Genomic DNA, 19,008 nt, shown 5'->3' with positions numbered 1-19,008 from the left:
AAGAAGCGCAAAAGGACGTGAACATTGATTAGATCCATCAGTAATTAGGTTTAAAGTTAGGGAAATGAACAGCAGCACAACACACTATCCAGAGCAATGTTAATAGCAGCCTTCTTCACAGTTTCCAAAGACGTGTTACCCAGACACAGAGTTCTGTGAGATAATGATGCAATTGGAGGACAACAGAAGAGGCTAATTTCTGGGAAAACAGTGCATCAGCTATTTCTTTAGAATCTCAGTGGTGATGACTTCTGCCTCTCGATTTAATATATGCAATTTAATATATTGCCTATAATATATATATACATATATATATATATATATATATATATGGAATAATTTGGAAGCGTCAATGAATATGGTTTCGATTTTAATAAAATATGCAGAAATCGACAGACAAGAAATTATCAAAAAAATCGAACTACTTAATATCGCATTGGATACCCATGAACAAAAGGACCTCATTAAAAAAAGTCGGGAAGAAATCAACGCAAGACTAGTGAAACATGAAGAAACAATCAAAACAAGGAAAATATGGAAATTCACGAGGGACAAAACAGATTATGAAACAGGGAGGGTATTTACATTTGCAAGGAAGTTTGATAATGCAAAAAGACAGGCTCTGACCACTAAAATAACCAGCACCACTACTACAACTCAAGATACGATTGACATGACAAGCTCAGAAACAAGCTCTTTGAGTAGCAACTATGAATCTGATGAAAACAGCTCAAATAACCAACTCACGAAACTACCAACAGATTACACACCCTCAGAAGAGTTGGGGTTTCTCATAGACGATCGCCGCCATACTCTGCGCTCACACGATCCCGAGAAGAGAAATGTAGAAATAACAACATCAAAAGAAAACAAAGGAGAAAAATCCAGAGGCAGAGGAAGAGGAAGAGGGGGCAGGGGCAAGAAATGGTAACAACTGAAATGAGCAAAGTGGCCCCGGACAACACAGTGATCAATCTATCCAATATTGAACTTACAGTAGCAGAACTCCAACTACTATCACTGGGTTTATCATTTTGTCCAGGTAATAATTTCAAATACCCACAAACTCGAATAGATGTTTTCAAATTCATCAGAAAACTGAAACTTATGAAACATTTTAAACTCAACAAAATGACCGACAAAAGCAATACATCTGAACCAACGAATGCAATGAATGAACTGGTCCAAGTATGTGATATTCCCCTACTCCGCTCTTTACATGCTTTAGCCCATGAAGAGGTCATTACTAATAATTCGACACAAGAGGACTTGTCTGAAATGGGTATACAAAGTAATGTAAGCATCCCGACACCGTTTCGATCACCCTCCACGTTCATACCACTAATGCCTAAGGACGCAATTGATATTTTTAGTGATTGTGTTACGGAAGATCTAAAAAAACTCAACCAAAAAACATTAAGAAAACAAAAACATAGAAAATACAAAGAAATACAATACTCTAAACTTATGCGAAAACTACAATCACGAGAAGACCTAATTATCAATAAATCCGATAAAGGGGGTAACATAGTCCTATGGCCACGAGAACTATACATGGAAGAAACCATGAAACATCTAGGAGATAAGGACTGTTACAGCAAGGCCACGTTCAATGATTTGAAAAAAGTTAAAGAACTGGTATCCAAGGAACTGTCAAAATGGAAAAGAATGGGCCTACTGAGTAAAAATGAATTTGAATTCCTGAAAAACGACCACCCTATCACACCGGTGCTATACTTTCTTCCTAAAGTACATAAGTTAATATCCCCAGTACCAGGAAGACCCATCATATCAGCACAAAGGGGACTGCTTGAAAATATGTCAAAATATGTTGATTTTTTTCTTCGAGAATATGTAGAATCTCTATGTTCTTATATCCGTGACACTGGCGATTTCATAACAAAACTAAAATCTGTAGAATGGAAACAGGAATACATCCTATTGGTTATGGATATAAGTTCGTTATACACCAGCATCTGTCATACGGATGGCATAAAAGCAAACAAATACTATCTATCCCAAAAATCCAGTGTATTTTATCAACATAATGAGATGATACTAGATATGATAAACATATGTTTGACTAATAACTTTTTCATTTTCAATAAGGAAGTGTTTCAACAACTTCGCGGAGTGGCGATGGGGGCATGTTTTTCCCCCAGCTACGCGTGTTTACACGTTGGCTGGTGGGAGGAACATGTCCTCAGAATCACTCACAAGAAGTTGTTTGACTCACATGTGATAAAATGGTGGCGTTTCATAGATGACGTGTTTGTCATCTGGGATGGTACAAAAGAATCAGCTCATGAATTTGTCAACTGTATTAACATCAATGAATTGAATCTCAAGTTTACAGCAGAAATCAGTGAGGAGAGTGTACAGTTTCTAGATGTAGCAGTCTATATCATAAACAATTGCATTAATACTAAATTGTACAGAAAAAGCACAGCAGGCAATGCAATATTGCATGCTAGTAGCTCTCATCCGCACCATCTGATCAAAAGCATCCCATATGGAGAATTCCTGAGGATCAAACTTATTTGTAATATAGATCATGACCTCAAGGAATGCCAAAATGGAGCATTTCAGAGATTTATAGCACGCGGATACACAGAAAAAGATCTGTTGATAGCTATGAATAAAGCTAATGCCCTAGATATAGCAACAACTAGAACTGGTGGTAATGATAAAGAAATTAATGAATCAGGTAACAACATAAGACTAATCACAGCATACAGTCAACAAGAAAAACAACTCAAAAGGATAATCTTCAAAAATTGGCCCATTGTTAAAACCGACCTTACCATGTCCCAACTGGTGCCAGAATTACCTAGTATCACCTTTAGACGGGCACCCTCGATGAGAGACGCCTTGGTAAGATCTAGCCCAGAAACTATTAAAACATCTAATTGGCTAATGAAAAGAAAAGGTTTCTTTAAGTGCAGTTCATGCAGAGCCTGCAAATTTGGCATAAATACTAGTGAAGTAATGGGAATAGCTGACTCTAACCCCATCAAAATCTCTAAAGTATTGACTTGTCGCACAGAATTTGCAGTGTATGTTCTTGAATGTACCTGCAAATTAAGATATGTGGGAAGCACAAAATTACAGGCCTTCAATCGCATCTTACAACATCTTAGAGCGATAGTGAACTCGGACCCCAGTTACCCAGTAGCGAGACATTTTAAACACGTTCATAATAACAATCTAAATGATCTCAGCTATTTTGTGATTGATATGGTACCCAAGTCTATCAGAGGGGGAAACCGAGAAAAGAAACTGAGACAATTGGAGTCTTACTACATACTGACATTGGATTCTAAAATGCCTAAGGGTTTAAACAATGGAGAGGAAATGCACCATTTTTTATAGAAACATTCTTAATTACTGATTATCTGTGACTATCTTTATTTCTCCTTACTATTGTCTGTTAGCATTATATGTTATGACTATATGACACCTATTTGGTTTTAATTATGGAACTTTTTTACCTGGTTTTTAGTCGGTTTTAGTCATGGGTTTTTATCTGGTCTCCAGTTTTTTACCCCTGATTTTATCGCTTTTTACAGGATAAAGTGCCAATAACCTATAGTGTCAATAATGTTATCTTAAACTTTTTTTGTCTCGATGCATTGTTTGTCTAGTTGTTTCCGCTAATGAGTTGTCTGCATAGATAAGGACTGTCTATTAATGTAAACCTTATCGACTTTATTTGGAAATGACAAGCACTAGGCAACAATTCTGACTGAAAGGTTTAGACTATTTGCTTACATGATAAACTCACAGGGGATAAACGTGTATCCAATTACATATAAGCATGGTATCTAATATTTGAGCTAAAAACTCCTATATTATATCTCACATGAGATTAGGCTGCTTCTCATTTACAAACAGTTGTTTGATAAACTGTTTTATATATTTTATCAACAGTTATGCTGTTTTAAATAACTGGTGAAGTTTTAATATGATTTATTGCACTTGCACTTTTTCATGTTAAATTATATTTATATATTTATTATTGCAACTGTGAACAATATGAAAGTTAATAATTGTGATGATGACATGAAGCAATATCACTGTCCTAAGTATAGGCGCCTATGGTTGACTCGTAGATGAGTCTATCTTCACTAACTATTCACCAGTATTTATAGTCAGCTGGGCCGTTAGCATGTCATGTGATCAAGACAGTGTTTCACTGTCGAAACGCGTAATGCTGATATTTCAAAGAATGCTGATAACTTGAATACAATAAACTGCACTTGAAGAAAGAACACGCTGTGGTCCGTACCTGCTTCCTTGGGGGATCCCGGGCATAACAGGAATTTGGAATCTTATATATATATATATATATCAAGCTCCAAAGTTGCCCGCAGGCAAGGCCGCACTCCCCAGCAGCTTGTTACGAGCATATTTCTCGAAGCAATTTTCAGGGTAAAGTCAACACTCCGTCCTTCTGTGATTACAGCTCTCGTGTCAACGATAGTAGAGCCTGACGCGTTTCTGGGCTTCCGCCCTCTTCAGAGGCTCGACATGAGATTGTTGCAGTAGACACGCCCACACCTTTGTGATTAACCGCCCTCAGGTGAGCTTTGCATTAGGTGAATCCTTGCAATGTCTTATGGGAAAGGTAGTTCGTGTCCCCTACAATGATTTGACTGTTGTGATGCCCTGGATGGACCCGAAGGAACGGGTGAAAACATTAATCCCCTGCTGCTGGTCCTTCATGGCCCCCTTGGATATGGGGTGGTGCGATCCTTTACGGCCGGGCCGCCGCATAAACATCAAGCTCCAAAGTTGCCCACAGGCAAGGCCGCACTCCCCAGCAGCTTGTTACGAGCATATTTCTCGAAGCAATTTTCAGGGTAAAGTCAACACTCCGTCCTTCTGTGATTACAGCTCTCGTGTCAACGATAGTAGAGCCTGACGCGTTTCTGGGCTTCCGCCCTCTTCAGAGGCTCGACATGAGATTGTTGCAGTAGACACGCCCACACCTTTGTGATTAACCGCCCTCAGGTGAGCTTTGCATTAGGTGAATCCTTGCAATGTCTTATGGGAAAGGTAGTTCGTGTCCCCTACAATGATTTGACTGTTGTGATGCCCTGGATGGACCCGAAGGAACGGGTGAAAACATTAATCCCCTGCTGCTGGTCCTTCATGGCCCCCTTGGATATGGGGTGGTGCGATCCTTTACGGCCGGGCCGCCGCATAAACATCAAGCTCCAAAGTTGCCCACAGGCAAGGCCGCACTCCCCAGCAGCTTGTTACGAGCATATTTCTCGAAGCAATTTTCAGGGTAAAGTCAACACTCCGTCCTTCTGTGATTACAGCTCTCGTGTCAACGATAGTAGAGCCTGACGCGTTTCTGGGCTTCCGCCCTCTTCAGAGGCTCGACATGAGATTGTTGCAGTAGACACGCCCACACCTTTGTGATTAACCGCCCTCAGGTGAGCTTTGCATTAGGTGAATCCTTGCAATGTCTTATGGGAAAGGTAGTTCGTGTCCCCTACAATGATTTGACTGTTGTGATGCCCTGGATGGACCCGAAGGAACGGGTGAAAACATTAATCCCCTGCTGCTGGTCCTTCATGGCCCCCTTGGATATGGGGTGGTGCGATCCTTTACGGCCGGGCCGCCGCATAAACATCAAGCTCCAAAGTTGCCCGCAGGCAAGGCCGCACTCCCCAGCAGCTTGTTACGAGCATATTTCTCGAAGCAATTTTCAGGGTAAAGTCAACACTCCGTCCTTCTGTGATTACAGCTCTCGTGTCAACGATAGTAGAGCCTGACGCGTTTCTGGGCTTCCGCCCTCTTCAGAGGCTCGACATGAGATTGTTGCAGTAGACACGCCCACACCTTTGTGATTAACCGCGGCGGCCCGGCCGTAAAGGATCGCACCACCCCATATCCAAGGGGGCCATGAAGGACCAGCAGCAGGGGATTAATGTTTTCACCCGTTCCTTCGGGTCCATCCAGGGCATCACAACAGTCAAATCATTGTAGGGGACACGAACTACCTTTCCCATAAGACATTGCAAGGATTCACCTAATGCAAAGCTCACCTGAGGGCGGTTAATCACAAAGGTGTGGGCGTGTCTACTGCAACAATCTCATGTCGAGCCTCTGAAGAGGGCGGAAGCCCAGAAACGCGTCAGGCTCTACTATCGTTGACACGAGAGCTGTAATCACAGAAGGACGGAGTGTTGACTTTACCCTGAAAATTGCTTCGAGAAATATGCTCGTAACAAGCTGCTGGGGAGTGCGGCCTTGCCTGCGGGCAACTTTGGAGCTTGATGTTTATGCGGCGGCCCGGCCGTGAAGGATCGCACCACCCCATATCCAAGGGGGCCATGAAGGACCAGCAGCAGGGGATTAATGTTTTCACCCGTTCCTTCGGGTCCATCCAGGGCATCACAACAGTCAAATCATTGTAGGGGACACGAACTACCTTTCCCATAAGACATTGCAAGGATTCACCTAATGCAAAGCTCACCTGAGGGCGGTTAATCACAAAGGTGTGGGCGTGTCTACTGCAACAATCTCATGTCGAGCCTCTGAAGAGGGCGGAAGCCCAGAAACGCGTCAGGCTCTACTATCGTTGACACGAGAGCTGTAATCACAGAAGGACGGAGTGTTGACTTTACCCTGAAAATTGCTTCGAGAAATATGCTCGTAACAAGCTGCTGGGGAGTGCGGCCTTGCCTGCGGGCAACTTTGGAGCTTGATGTTTATGCGGCGGCCCGGCCGTAAAGGATCGCACCACCCCATATCCAAGGGGGCCATGAAGGACCAGCAGCAGGGGATTAATGTTTTCACCCGTTCCTTCGGGTCCATCCAGGGCATCACAACAGTCAAATCATTGTAGGGGACACGAACTACCTTTCCCATAAGACATTGCAAGGATTCACCTAATGCAAAGCTCACCTGAGGGCGGTTAATCACAAAGGTGTGGGCGTGTCTACTGCAACAATCTCATGTCGAGCCTCTGAAGAGGGCGGAAGCCCAGAAACGCGTCAGGCTCTACTATCGTTGACACGAGAGCTGTAATCACAGAAGGACGGAGTGTTGACTTTACCCTGAAAATTGCTTCGAGAAATATGCTCGTAACAAGCTGCTGGGGAGTGCGGCCTTGCCTGCGGGCAACTTTGGAGCTTGATGTTTATGCGGCGGCCCGGCCGTAAAGGATCGCACCACCCCATATCCAAGGGGGCCATGAAGGACCAGCAGCAGGGGATAAATGTTTTCACCCGTTCCTTCGGGTCCATCCAGGGCATCACAACAGTCAAATCATTGTAGGGGACACGAACTACCTTTCCCATAAGACATTGCAAGGATTCACCTAATGCAAAGCTCACCTGAGGGCGGTTAATCACAAAGGTGTGGGCGTGTCTACTGCAACAATCTCATGTCGAGCCTCTGAAGAGGGCGGAAGCCCAGAAACGCGTCAGGCTCTACTATCGTTGACACGAGAGCTGTAATCACAGAAGGACGGAGTGTTGACTTTACCCTGAAAATTGCTTCGAGAAATATGCTCGTAACAAGCTGCTGGGGAGTGCGGCCTTGCCTGCGGGCAACTTTGGAGCTTGATGTTTATGCGGCGGCCCGGCCGTAAAGGATCGCACCACCCCATATCCAAGGGGGCCATGAAGGACCAGCAGCAGGGGATTAATGTTTTCACCCGTTCCTTCGGGTCCATCCAGGGCATCACAACAGTCAAATCATTGTAGGGGACACGAACTACCTTTCCCATAAGACATTGCAAGGATTCACCTAATGCAAAGCTCACCTGAGGGCGGTTAATCACAAAGGTGTGGGCGTGTCTACTGCAACAATCTCATGTCGAGCCTCTGAAGAGGGCGGAAGCCCAGAAACGCGTCAGGCTCTACTATCGTTGACACGAGAGCTGTAATCACAGAAGGACGGAGTGTTGACTTTACCCTGAAAATTGCTTCGAGAAATATGCTCGTAACAAGCTGCTGGGGAGTGCGGCCTTGCCTGCGGGCAACTTTGGAGCTTGATGTTTATGCGGCGGCCCTGCCGTAAAGGATCGCACCACCCCATATCCAAGGGGGCCATGAAGGACCAGCAGCAGGGGATTAATGTTTTCACCCGTTCCTTCGGGTCCATCCAGGGCATCACAACAGTCAAATCATTGTAGGGGACACGAACTACCTTTCCCATAAGACATTGCAAGGATTCACCTAATGCAAAGCTCACCTGAGGGCGGTTAATCACAAAGGTGTGGGCGTGTCTACTGCAACAATCTCATGTCGAGCCTCTGAAGAGGGCGGAAGCCCAGAAACGCGTCAGGCTCTACTATCGTTGACACGAGAGCTGTAATCACAGAAGGACGGAGTGTTGACTTTACCCTGAAAATTGCTTCGAGAAATATGCTCGTAACAAGCTGCTGGGGAGTGCGGCCTTGCCTGCGGGCAACTTTGGAGCTTGATGTTTATGCGGCGGCCCGGCCGTAAAGGATCGCACCACCCCATATCCAAGGGGGCCATGAAGGACCAGCAGCAGGGGATTAATGTTTTCACCCGTTCCTTCGGGTCCATCCAGGGCATCACAACAGTCAAATCATTGTAGGGGACACGAACTACCTTTCCCATAAGACATTGCAAGGATTCACCTAATGCAAAGCTCACCTGAGGGCGGTTAATCACAAAGGTGTGGGCGTGTCTACTGCAACAATCTCATGTCGAGCCTCTGAAGAGGGCGGAAGCCCAGAAACGCGTCAGGCTCTACTATCGTTGACACGAGAGCTGTAATCACAGAAGGACGGAGTGTTGACTTTACCCTGAAAATTGCTTCGAGAAATATGCTCGTAACAAGCTGCTGGGGAGTGCGGCCTTGCCTGCGGGCAACTTTGGAGCTTGATATATATATATATATATATATATATATATATATATATTCACTGAAAAAACCATAGGTTTCAGGGGTGTTATAGTTAGCTGGACTTTTCACTTGTACAAAACCATTGAAATTCCCCCGTTATAGTTAGTTCAGCTAACTATAACTCGCGCGCCCGCAATGCACTGCTGATGACGTCACATATTACATCACTCATGACATGGTCAGTGACATCACTCATGACATCACTGATGACATCTCAAATGACATCACTGATGACATCACTGATGACATCATCCAGTGAATGTGTGTTTTTCTGAAAATTAAATATGTTTTATATATGTATATCTCAAGGTCGATGGAAGAATAAATGGGTATATAAGTGTCTAAATGGATGATTTGTTTTTGAAAAATTGATTGTGTAACTGACTGATTAAGTGTATCATAGTGAATACATGGCTTAGTGAGTAATGTTTAAATATGTAAATATCTGTATCAGTCTCTCACTTTGTGTATAAGTGGCTGCATGGGTTGGTGAGTAGCTACATGGGTGTCTATATAGGTTATTAGTTGGTTTTTTGAGTATCAGTCTGAGTGTCTGCATGGTTCGGTGGGGGGTATTACGTAGTGCATAGGTGCATGAATGAGTGACTCACTGTTTGTATGTGTTAAACACAGCATGTGTGCAGGACTGTATGGGTGGATGAGTGTGTGTATGGGTGTGTTAGTGAGTGAATGACTGTCTCAATAGTGTCTTTATGAGTAACTACATATGTTTTAAACTAGTATATGTGACTATTGGTGTATATATGTGAGTATATGTGAGAGTGAGAGATTGAAAGAGTTCCTGTATGAATAAGTATGTGTTTCTATAAGTGATTGTTTAAAAGACTAAGTATGTGTAAGTTTCCGTAGAAGTAAGTATGGTGGTGTGTGTATAACTGTATATGCAAGTAAATGTATGTTTGATTCTTTATTAGCATGAGTGACTATGTGTGTGAGTAACTCTATGGATGAGTGGCATTGTGTAACAGGATGTATAGGTGTATGAGTACATATGATGAGTGAGTACATGTATGAGTGACTGTATAGGACTGTTGGTGAATGAGTGGATGTGTATGTGGATCTTAGAATTACTGAAGAGGTTGTTGTAACTGGTATTGGTATGTCCATTGTTTTGAAAATTTTAGTCTCTATTTTTGAATGTGTGTATCAAAGGTTATATTAGGGTGAGAGGAGGTCTGCCACTCTATCACAAGGATGATGTCATCAGTGATGTCATCAGTGATGTCATTTGAGATGTCATCAGTGATGTCATGAGTGATGTCACTGACCATGTCATGAGTGATGTAATATGTGACGTCATCAGCAGTGCATTGCGGGCGCGCGAGTTATAGTTAGCTGAACTAACTATAACGGGGGAATTTCAATGGTTTTGTACAAGTGAAAAGTCCAGCTAACTATAACACCCCTGAAACCTATGGTTTTTTCAGTGAATTTCTGAGGTTTTTTAAATGCTAATTCCTAACTATAACGTGCCTGAAACCTATGGTTTTTTCTGTGAATTTCAAAGGTTTTTTAAATGCTAATTTCTAACTATGCCTACAGAGATAGGACATGTGAAGAAAGAAGAAAAAATGCACAGAAAGAAACAAAAGAAGTGCAGAAAGAAGCAACAGAAGTCCTCAAATACGAAGATAAGTGCAGGAAGAAGGATAACGTGCAGAAAGAACAAAAAGAAGAGCAGAAAGAAGCCTTGTTGCAAAATCATCCTGTACCCTCAACTTTTTCAGACGGATACTGGTGGTAACTGAGTCTGACTAACCAGTCCTAGAGCCAGTGCTATGTTAAAAGACACTTAGAATACAGTGAAAACACCTACATACACTAGGGAACATTATGCGTTGGGGTCCCCCTGTGATTAGCATGACCTCCTCTGTAAGCCCCTAGTGTATAATAGGGCATGGGGATTAAAACTACCTCTTAAAACAGGCCACAGGGCGTTTTTGCACACGTTAACTCAGGCCCCGTCCCCTCCCTTCACCACTGTGTAAACACGCCCTGTGTCCATTTTTAGTTGGGAGATTAAGTTCATTTGAATCCTGAGGGTCCCTAGGGTCCAACTAGCCCACTAGGTACCTCCAGTAAGTGCCACAGAGCTGCGTTGCAGAGAGGTGTAAAAAGTGGCACGGCCTGGACCACCTCTCTGCAATGCAGCTCAGTGGCGCTTACTGGAAGCACTTGGTGGGCTAGTTAGCCCCCAAGGGCCCTCAGTATTGAAGGGAAATTATATCCCCAATTTAAAACATGCCATAGTGCGTGTTTGCACACGTCACCTCAGGCCCCGTCCCCTCCCTTCACCACTGTGTAAACGCGCCCTGTGGCTGTTCTAAGTTGAGAGATTAAGTCCCCCTGAATCCTAAGGGTCCCTAGGGTCAAACTAGACCACTAGGTACCTCCAGTAAGCGCCACAGAGCTGCGTTGCAGAGAGGTGTAAAAAGGGGCTTGGCCTCAGAACACCTGGCTGCAGCGCAGCTCCCTGGCGCATACTGGAGATGCCTGTTGGGGGCGCGTTTGCAGAGTGCTGCACGGAGGGGGCATGGCCTCCGGCACGATGCCAGTCTTTTATTTATTTTAGTTTTTTAAGAAGGGGGGCTGTTTGGTTCCCCTTCTTATTCTAATTTATTGGCCCTGATGACCCCATCCCCCAGGGCCAGTCTCCTAATTATATTTTTTTGACCCCAATCCCCAGGGCCGGCCACTGTTTTTTATTATTTTTAAAAAATATATATTTATAGACACACCTAGGACATGCTGGACAAACCGTACGTACCTATCACCATGACGATTTGCGTGATATTCATTAAAAGGCGACTATGCATGCAATGAATCCACGTGGAATGTATTTACACCACTAGTGAAGCTCTGACATGTCTGATGCCCTACCGTGCCTAATCCTGGTAGACACCCTTGTCGTTTATTTATACAAACATGGGTAGCTATTGACGGGCACATTTAATACACATGCACACCAAGCCATTCAAAGGGGATTCGACAAAAATTCGACCAAAACTATGCAAGAAACCCCCCTCACGGTTAATAAAACACACATCCACTGCCGGATGTGTAATACTTTTTATTTTACTCTCTGGAAAGGGGACGAACATCACTTGAGAGTCACAGCGTGCTCCTGACAGAGCCCAATGCTGTGTTACACCCACCATTGCCTGCCGAGTGCCACACACCTCTGTGTTGTATTCCACTAGCTAGTGCATATGCTATGACACTCTCTAGCCCATGTGCACTGTAACACCACCCCGTGAATATGTCATGCCACACTTGTCTTCGCACGGGTTATATTGCCCCATCTAACGTGCCTTTCTCGATGCCTATGTTATAACGCACAGTGCTATGCCATACATATTACAATCTGGGATCCATATATTTGTCACAGTGCATATGCAACGTTACACTCCCCAGCACATATTTTATATTACAACTTTAGAGACTAGTTAGGTTACACAACACTGCCCTGTGCATATTACACTCCAAGGCGCATATCGCATAGCACGCGCTAGTGCCTGTGCTATCTCGCGCTCTCCAATGAATCTGTCATTGCGCACAATGTATTGCATATTATATTTCACGCCCGGTTCATCTTATATCACACTTTTTGGTGCATAGTTTATACCATACACTATATCTAGTTTTCATTTTCAATCGTGCTCTCAGTACTAAGTTCTATATAACACTGTGTTCACCTACCCTTTTCACGGGCATTACATTTTGCGATAGGGGGTGGAGGGTAAGGGGGTGTTTCTGCCAAGTGAGCCCGGAGTCACAGTCACAAACGTCCTCTTCTTCCTGAATAAAAGTGAGATTATGCTGCATACTTGTTCATATTTTAAGTAGTTCGCACAGACACAATGTTTTAAAAACAATAAAGTTCCTAATACCCGCCTTCTCTGAACAGTTAGCTTGCTGCCCCATCCCCTTCCTCCCTATCCTCTGTTGTGTGAATCCATGGACTAGCCTCCTCCCTCCTGCCATGCATGGTCTGATGTGCTGCCACTGCCCTCAATTTAGTATGATGTACCAGTCCACTCCTCCTGCCCTCCATTGCCCAATTCTATGCCCCATCATTGACCTCCTGCTTAAACTCTGTGCTTAGCTTGCTGCCCCTATTCTCCTTCCCCCTGCCCTCCGATGTCTTTGTGCATGCCCCTGCTCCATCCTTTTTGCCCACCATGTCCCATGGACCTGCCACTCCTATCTACTCTGAGTGTTCTGTTGAACTGCCACTCCCCTCCCACCTGCCTAGCATTGTCAGATGACTGTAACCTGTCCCTGCCACCTCCACCCTGCCTGTCCACATGCCATGCCCCTATCCTCTTCCTCCTGTCCTACATGGTCCATTGTACTGCCACACCCTTCTGCCCTCCCTGGTCTGTTGTGCTGCAACTGCTCCTCCTGCCTGCCCCGTGTGGTCTGTTGTGAGGTCCCTTCCCCTGAACTTTCTTGTCTGTGCACAGGTCCTGACCCTCCCTTCTATCCTCCATTGTCCTTTGTGCATGCCCCTCCACCCTCCTTCTTGCCCATCATAGCCATTGTGCTGCCACTAACCCTCCCACTTGCCATGCATGGTCTTCTGTGCTGCCATGGCCCCTCCCACCTTCCCTGTGTGGTCAGTTAGCTGCCCCTGACCCCCTCCCACCTTCCCTCCATGGTCTGTGTGTATGCCATCACAGTCTCACTGTTGCTCTTCATGGTGTGTCTTGCTTCTAGTGCCCATCCTGCCTGACCTCCATGGCTATCTTGCTGCTCCTGCCCTGCCCCCTTGCCCTCAGCCCTACTCCCTCCCTCCTGGCTTGTCTGTTCCATTGTAATGCCCCTGATCCGTCCCTCCTGCCCTTTATGGTCTGTTATGCTGCAGCTTTCTCTCCTGTCTGTCCATTATGGTCAGCTAGCTACCATTGCCTCTTGCCCCTCTGTTCTCTGTTGTCCATGTGCATGGTCCTGTCCCCTCCCTCTTGCTTTCTATGGATTGTTGTGCTGCACTCCCGTCCTGCATGCCCTGTGTGGTGTATTGTGCTGCTGCAAACCCTGATGCCTGCCCTGCAGGGTCAGTTTGGTGCACCTCTCCATGTCCTTCCTGTCCTCTGTTATCCAAGTCCATGTCCCTATCCCATTTCCTTCCATGATCCAATGTACCATACTTGCGAACATTTTGAACTTGGTAAGAGGGAGATTTTGAAAAAAAACTGGGGTATTGATTTTCCCCTTTGAGTTACATTGAAAAAGAGGATATTGTAGACAGGAGACAGATCAAATAAAGCCCATTTGAGCTTAAAAACATTGGACGTTTCCTGGCTGAATCGGGTCTGTTGGCATGTATGGTTGTACTACCATTGCCTCTTCCTTCTGCCCACAATGGTCTATTACATTGCCACAGCCTTGAAGGAGGGTAGATTTTGTATCACAGGGGGCCCCTGGCCCGTTCTGTCCACACCTGAAGTATGAGACCCTTGTCCTTGCCCTGCCAGCTGCATTTGTAGGCCGTATTAAATTGACCAGCGGGTCCTGTGTTGCTATATAATTATCCGGAGACATCCTTACCACTCAGCCAGCATAAAACCCCTGTGTAGGCCCTTCTGTTCAATATGTAGGCCTCTTTGTTAAATTGACCATAGCTCTGCAATTTTAGTGTATAGCAGTCTGAAGGCAGGTCTGCGAGGCCTTCTGATCCAAACTAGTAGCCCCCACCCTACCCGAGTGCTCCGTGCTCGGTATCAAAGTTCAACATCCCCCTGAAGCTGTCGACATACAGTAGGCTGCATCCTGGACTGGTACTTGCTTCCTGGGCAGGTTTCCCGCTTTTAAGGAAGTGGCAACCGCAGAGCGTCAAGTTAGGAGAACTGAGAAGATTTTATACATAAATATATTGAATTCCCGTACAATACCCATTATTTTCTGCTTGCTCTATGGAACTTACGATAAGCGATTGGCCTGAGAGACTGACCTTTTCACCCAGTCCATTGTCAGCATTAAGTGGGTAAATGACGAAATGTCTGGTAAAATCTGCAGACGAAGCTTTTGGGTAGCATACGTAGGTAGATGTAGCGTGCAAAGGAGCCCACAAAATGATATAAAAAGGGAGCACCCACAGATATCGACGGACTACCTCGCCGTCTGTATGTAGGTTAACAGGCAGTGCAGGTTTTCCCCAAGAGCTGGGAGCTCTTGTCTTCCTTTGCTTAAAATGTCTTGCTCTGCTTTGCTTGAAGTATCTTATTCTATTTTACCTATATGAAATGTCATGTTATGTTTAACCATTGTTCTCTTTACTTTTGCATTTAAAAGATTTTGTATTGTAATTGCAGGAATGCTTGCTCTAAGAGTAAACGTGAGTGTTCCTAGGTAACATTTTCCTTGGTGTAACTTGTTTCTCATGATGCATTTATAGATGTGTTTTCTCTCTCTCTCTGTCAGTACATTAATTGAGATACAGAGAATATTATGACAGCTGTATGATTATCTGGATTCTGTATTTTGTACTTTATGTCTTTATTCTGCGGTTTCTTTGAAGTTGCATCTTCTCATTAAACTGCCATTGTATTCTGCCTCCAATTCCATGTCTCATATGTCTGTTTTCTTCATTTTTGGAGCAAGCGTTCCTAGGCACCCCGGCTCAAATTAAGGTGCCCCTTTTGTCCCTGACTCACTCTCCTGCTCAGTTCTGTGGTGGCTCCCGGGGATCTGGGGACCGCCCCTAGCTTCCTTGACCCGTAATAGATCTTCCCTCCAACAGCCTCTCTTGCAAGTCCTGTATTGTTGGTTTGTTGCCCCTGCCCCCCTTTCCACTGCCCTCCATAGTCTGTTGTGCTTCCACGGCCCTTCCTGCCTGCTCAGTGTGGTTAAATTGTTGCCTTTGCACCCTCCTACCTGCCTTCAATTTTCAGAGTCCGTGCCCCTGGCCTCTGCCTCTCAACAGTATCCTAATGAACAACTAGATTGCTAACATTCTATATTTATTACAAAAGTGTGGAACGCCTGACATCATCTTGATGTAATCAAAACTGTAATACCTAGAGCATTTCCTTTAGAAATTACATATATGAGAGGGTCTTATTGGCATCAAAATTATGGTTAGTGCTCTAAAAGACTAAAATAAGGACATATTTTCTGAGTTTTTAAATAGCGACAAAGCACTTTTAAATTATTTGTTATCTTTATGTTTTTTTATCCAGTTGACCACTTGATTAAATGTTGCACTTAGGGGAGAGGATGTGGTGTTACTTCCAGAACTGCAGACTTTGCAACTGGGGAACCAGGTTGAAGTTTCTGCTTCAGCTCGACATTCTGTGATTCTGGTCAAATCACTTAGTCTCCCCATGTCTACAACCAAAATGAATTTGTTCTTGTGTGATGTAACCAATGCTCATGTAATGCACTCCAATACCTGACAAGTCTGCACTATATAACACTGCAAAAACACAAAATAATAAGTGTTTTGCACACTTCTGTCATTGGGCTATATTTGGGCTACATCTGGTTGATTTTGGGCTACATTTGGGCTCTTTTGTCTCCGGTGGCCATCTTGGGAGATTTATTTGTTATGAAGTTTCCTAATTTCCTCATGTACTGCAGTCTCCTCAGTAGGAAATGCTTTCAGTTTTTTACTTTGATTCCATCATGAAGGTATTCAGATATGTCACACATTTGCCATAAATTCTGAATGTTAGCACTCTAGTTGCTCATTAGATCACTGTAGTAAAACTACTCCACCATGGAAGTCTGCTCCTGGTATTAAAAGTGCATGTTTCAGTCTGCATGTCAGAATTTTTTAATGAAATAGAAGAGGATTTGAGAAGTCACTCAAAATGTGCCCTCATTTTCTTTCTTCAGCATTAATCATAATTTCTATGGCAAAATGAACCTCCTCATTGTGTTCCTTTTTAAATTAAATGTTTTAAGTGTTACCAGTTTATTCCAATCAAGATGGCTTCAGGTGTGCCATACTTTTGTCATAATGAAGACAGTAAGCGCTCTAGTTGTTTTTAAGAACATTCTGGGACATTCTGTCATTGGGCTATACTTGGGCTACATCTGGGTGATATTTGGGCTACATTTGGGCTCTTTTGTCTCTGGTGGCCATCTTGGGAGACTTATTTGTTATGAAGTTTCCTAATTTCCTCATTTACTGCAGTCTCCTCAGTAGGAAATACTTTCAGTTTTTTACTTTGATTCCATCAAGAAGGCATTCAGATGTGTCACACATTTGCCATAAATTCAGAATGTTAGCACTCTTTTTGCTCATTAGATCACTGTAGTAAAGCAACTGCTCACCAGGGAAAACTGCTGCTGGTATTGAAAGTGCATGTTTCAGTCTGCATGTCAGAATTTTTTAATGAAATAGAAGAGGATTTGAGAAGTCACTCAAAATGTGCCCTAATTTTTCTTTCTGCAGCACTAATCATACTTTTTATGGAAAAATGAACCCCCTCATTTTGTTCCTTTTTAAATTAAATGTTTTAAGAGTTACCACTTTAATCCAAGCAAGATGGCTTCAGGTGTGCCATACGTTTATCATAAGTAGGACTGTTAGCGCTCTAGTAGTTCTTTGGAACACTCTGGGAAGCTGCAGTAGAACACAAAGGAATCAACTGACAGTCTCTGCCCTTGTTGGATGTACATGTTTTACTGAGAATGTCAGACTTCATTCTCACATGACTGAGAAAGATAATGTGAATTTACAGAAAATAAGCTCTCAGTTTAGCCTATAGATCACCTTCCAAACCTCTGTGGTAAAAGCATGAGAAAATATTTTTCTCTCAATCATGATATCCCAGCAGAAGGCTTTTTCACATGGTGAAATCACCTTAGAACATACCACAATTCCTAAAATGAGTATGGTACCATCAACAAATGATTTATAATGTAACTAAAGTCTTAAAACCTTCTATTAACTGCAATGCTTTTTAATGAGGTGCTATCATGTATATTGGTCCCAAGATGGCTGCCAACACTTCTTGGATGAAGTGCTGACAGCCAATCAGATCTCAGGATGAGATGTGTGGTTAGGCTCCGCCCACATATATATATGCTTTTAAATGCTATTTTCTCAGGAACTACTGAACAGATTTACACCAGACCTGCAAAAGGCACTTCCTTGACCTTAAGGCTACCTCTCTGCCAAATTTCAAGTAATTCTGTTCAGCCGTTCGGGCTGTAGCTGTGTCTAAAGGTCCTATGGAAAAATGCATGGGAAAAACGCGTTTTGGGACCCCCCTTTTATCTCGGCCCCTGCTTGACGAATCCCCCCGAGACTTTCAGGGTAGGAGCGGAGCGTAGCGCCCCACCTATTTTGAAAATTTCGCGAGGATTCGTCGACCGGCGCCAAAGTTATTCCAAATAGAATGTTGCGGATTTCCTATGGAAACAGGGTCCTAACTATAACTACCTACTGGCGACCGCCAGTAGGTAATATATATATATATATATAATTTAATATATAGAATATATTTAATAATTAATAATAATTATATTTGCTAATATATTTAATAATAATTATATTTGCTAATATATTTAATCTTATATATATATATATATATATATATACATAATTGATAATATAATAATGCTTAGTAAAATATTTAATCATAATGTAAATATATATATGTATACATGTATATATATAGAGTTTCATAGGAAAAGCATTTATTGATTTGCTAATTACTTTGGCGTCGTATGACAAATCTTCCAGTCTATCCAGGTCAGCTCCTATCCTGACAGTTTGGGGGTGATTCGTTAAGCGGGGGCTGAGAAAAATTGGGGATCCCAAAACTCGTTTTCTCCATGTTAATTTCCATATGAAATTTTGCGATGAGCTACAGCCCGAACTGCTTGATTCAGAAAGCGACCTTTTTTTTAAGTGGTGTAAATCCATTCTGTAGTTTTTGAGAAATTCAAAAAATAAGAGTCTAAAAATCAGTTTCCCATAGGAAACTTTGTGCAAGGCTACAGCCGAAACTACTGAACGGAATTACTCCAAATTTGGCAGAAAGGTAGTGCTTGGATCAGAAAGTGACCTTTTTAAAAATGGTTTACATCCGTTCAGTAGTTGCTGAGAAATTAGAAAAATAAAAGTTTCGATAT

The 19,008-nt window shown here is 43.4% G+C and overlaps 1 protein-coding gene across 2 annotated transcripts in view; it reads left to right on the top strand.

The window, feature by feature from the left end:
* The window catches only part of CLCN4 (Cl-/H+ antiporter 4), a 256,887-nt gene that overhangs the window by 3,670 nt on the left and 234,209 nt on the right, over positions 1-19,008 (top strand). The gene's annotated exons all lie outside the window — the stretch shown is intronic.

The sequence above is a fragment of the Triturus cristatus genome, chromosome 8 (assembly GCF_964204655.1).
Source record: "Triturus cristatus chromosome 8, aTriCri1.1, whole genome shotgun sequence".
Taxonomy (NCBI): domain Eukaryota; kingdom Metazoa; phylum Chordata; class Amphibia; order Caudata; family Salamandridae; genus Triturus; species Triturus cristatus.
Note: the sequence above shows the minus strand (reverse complement) of the source record. Positions and strands in the feature narration are given on the sequence as shown.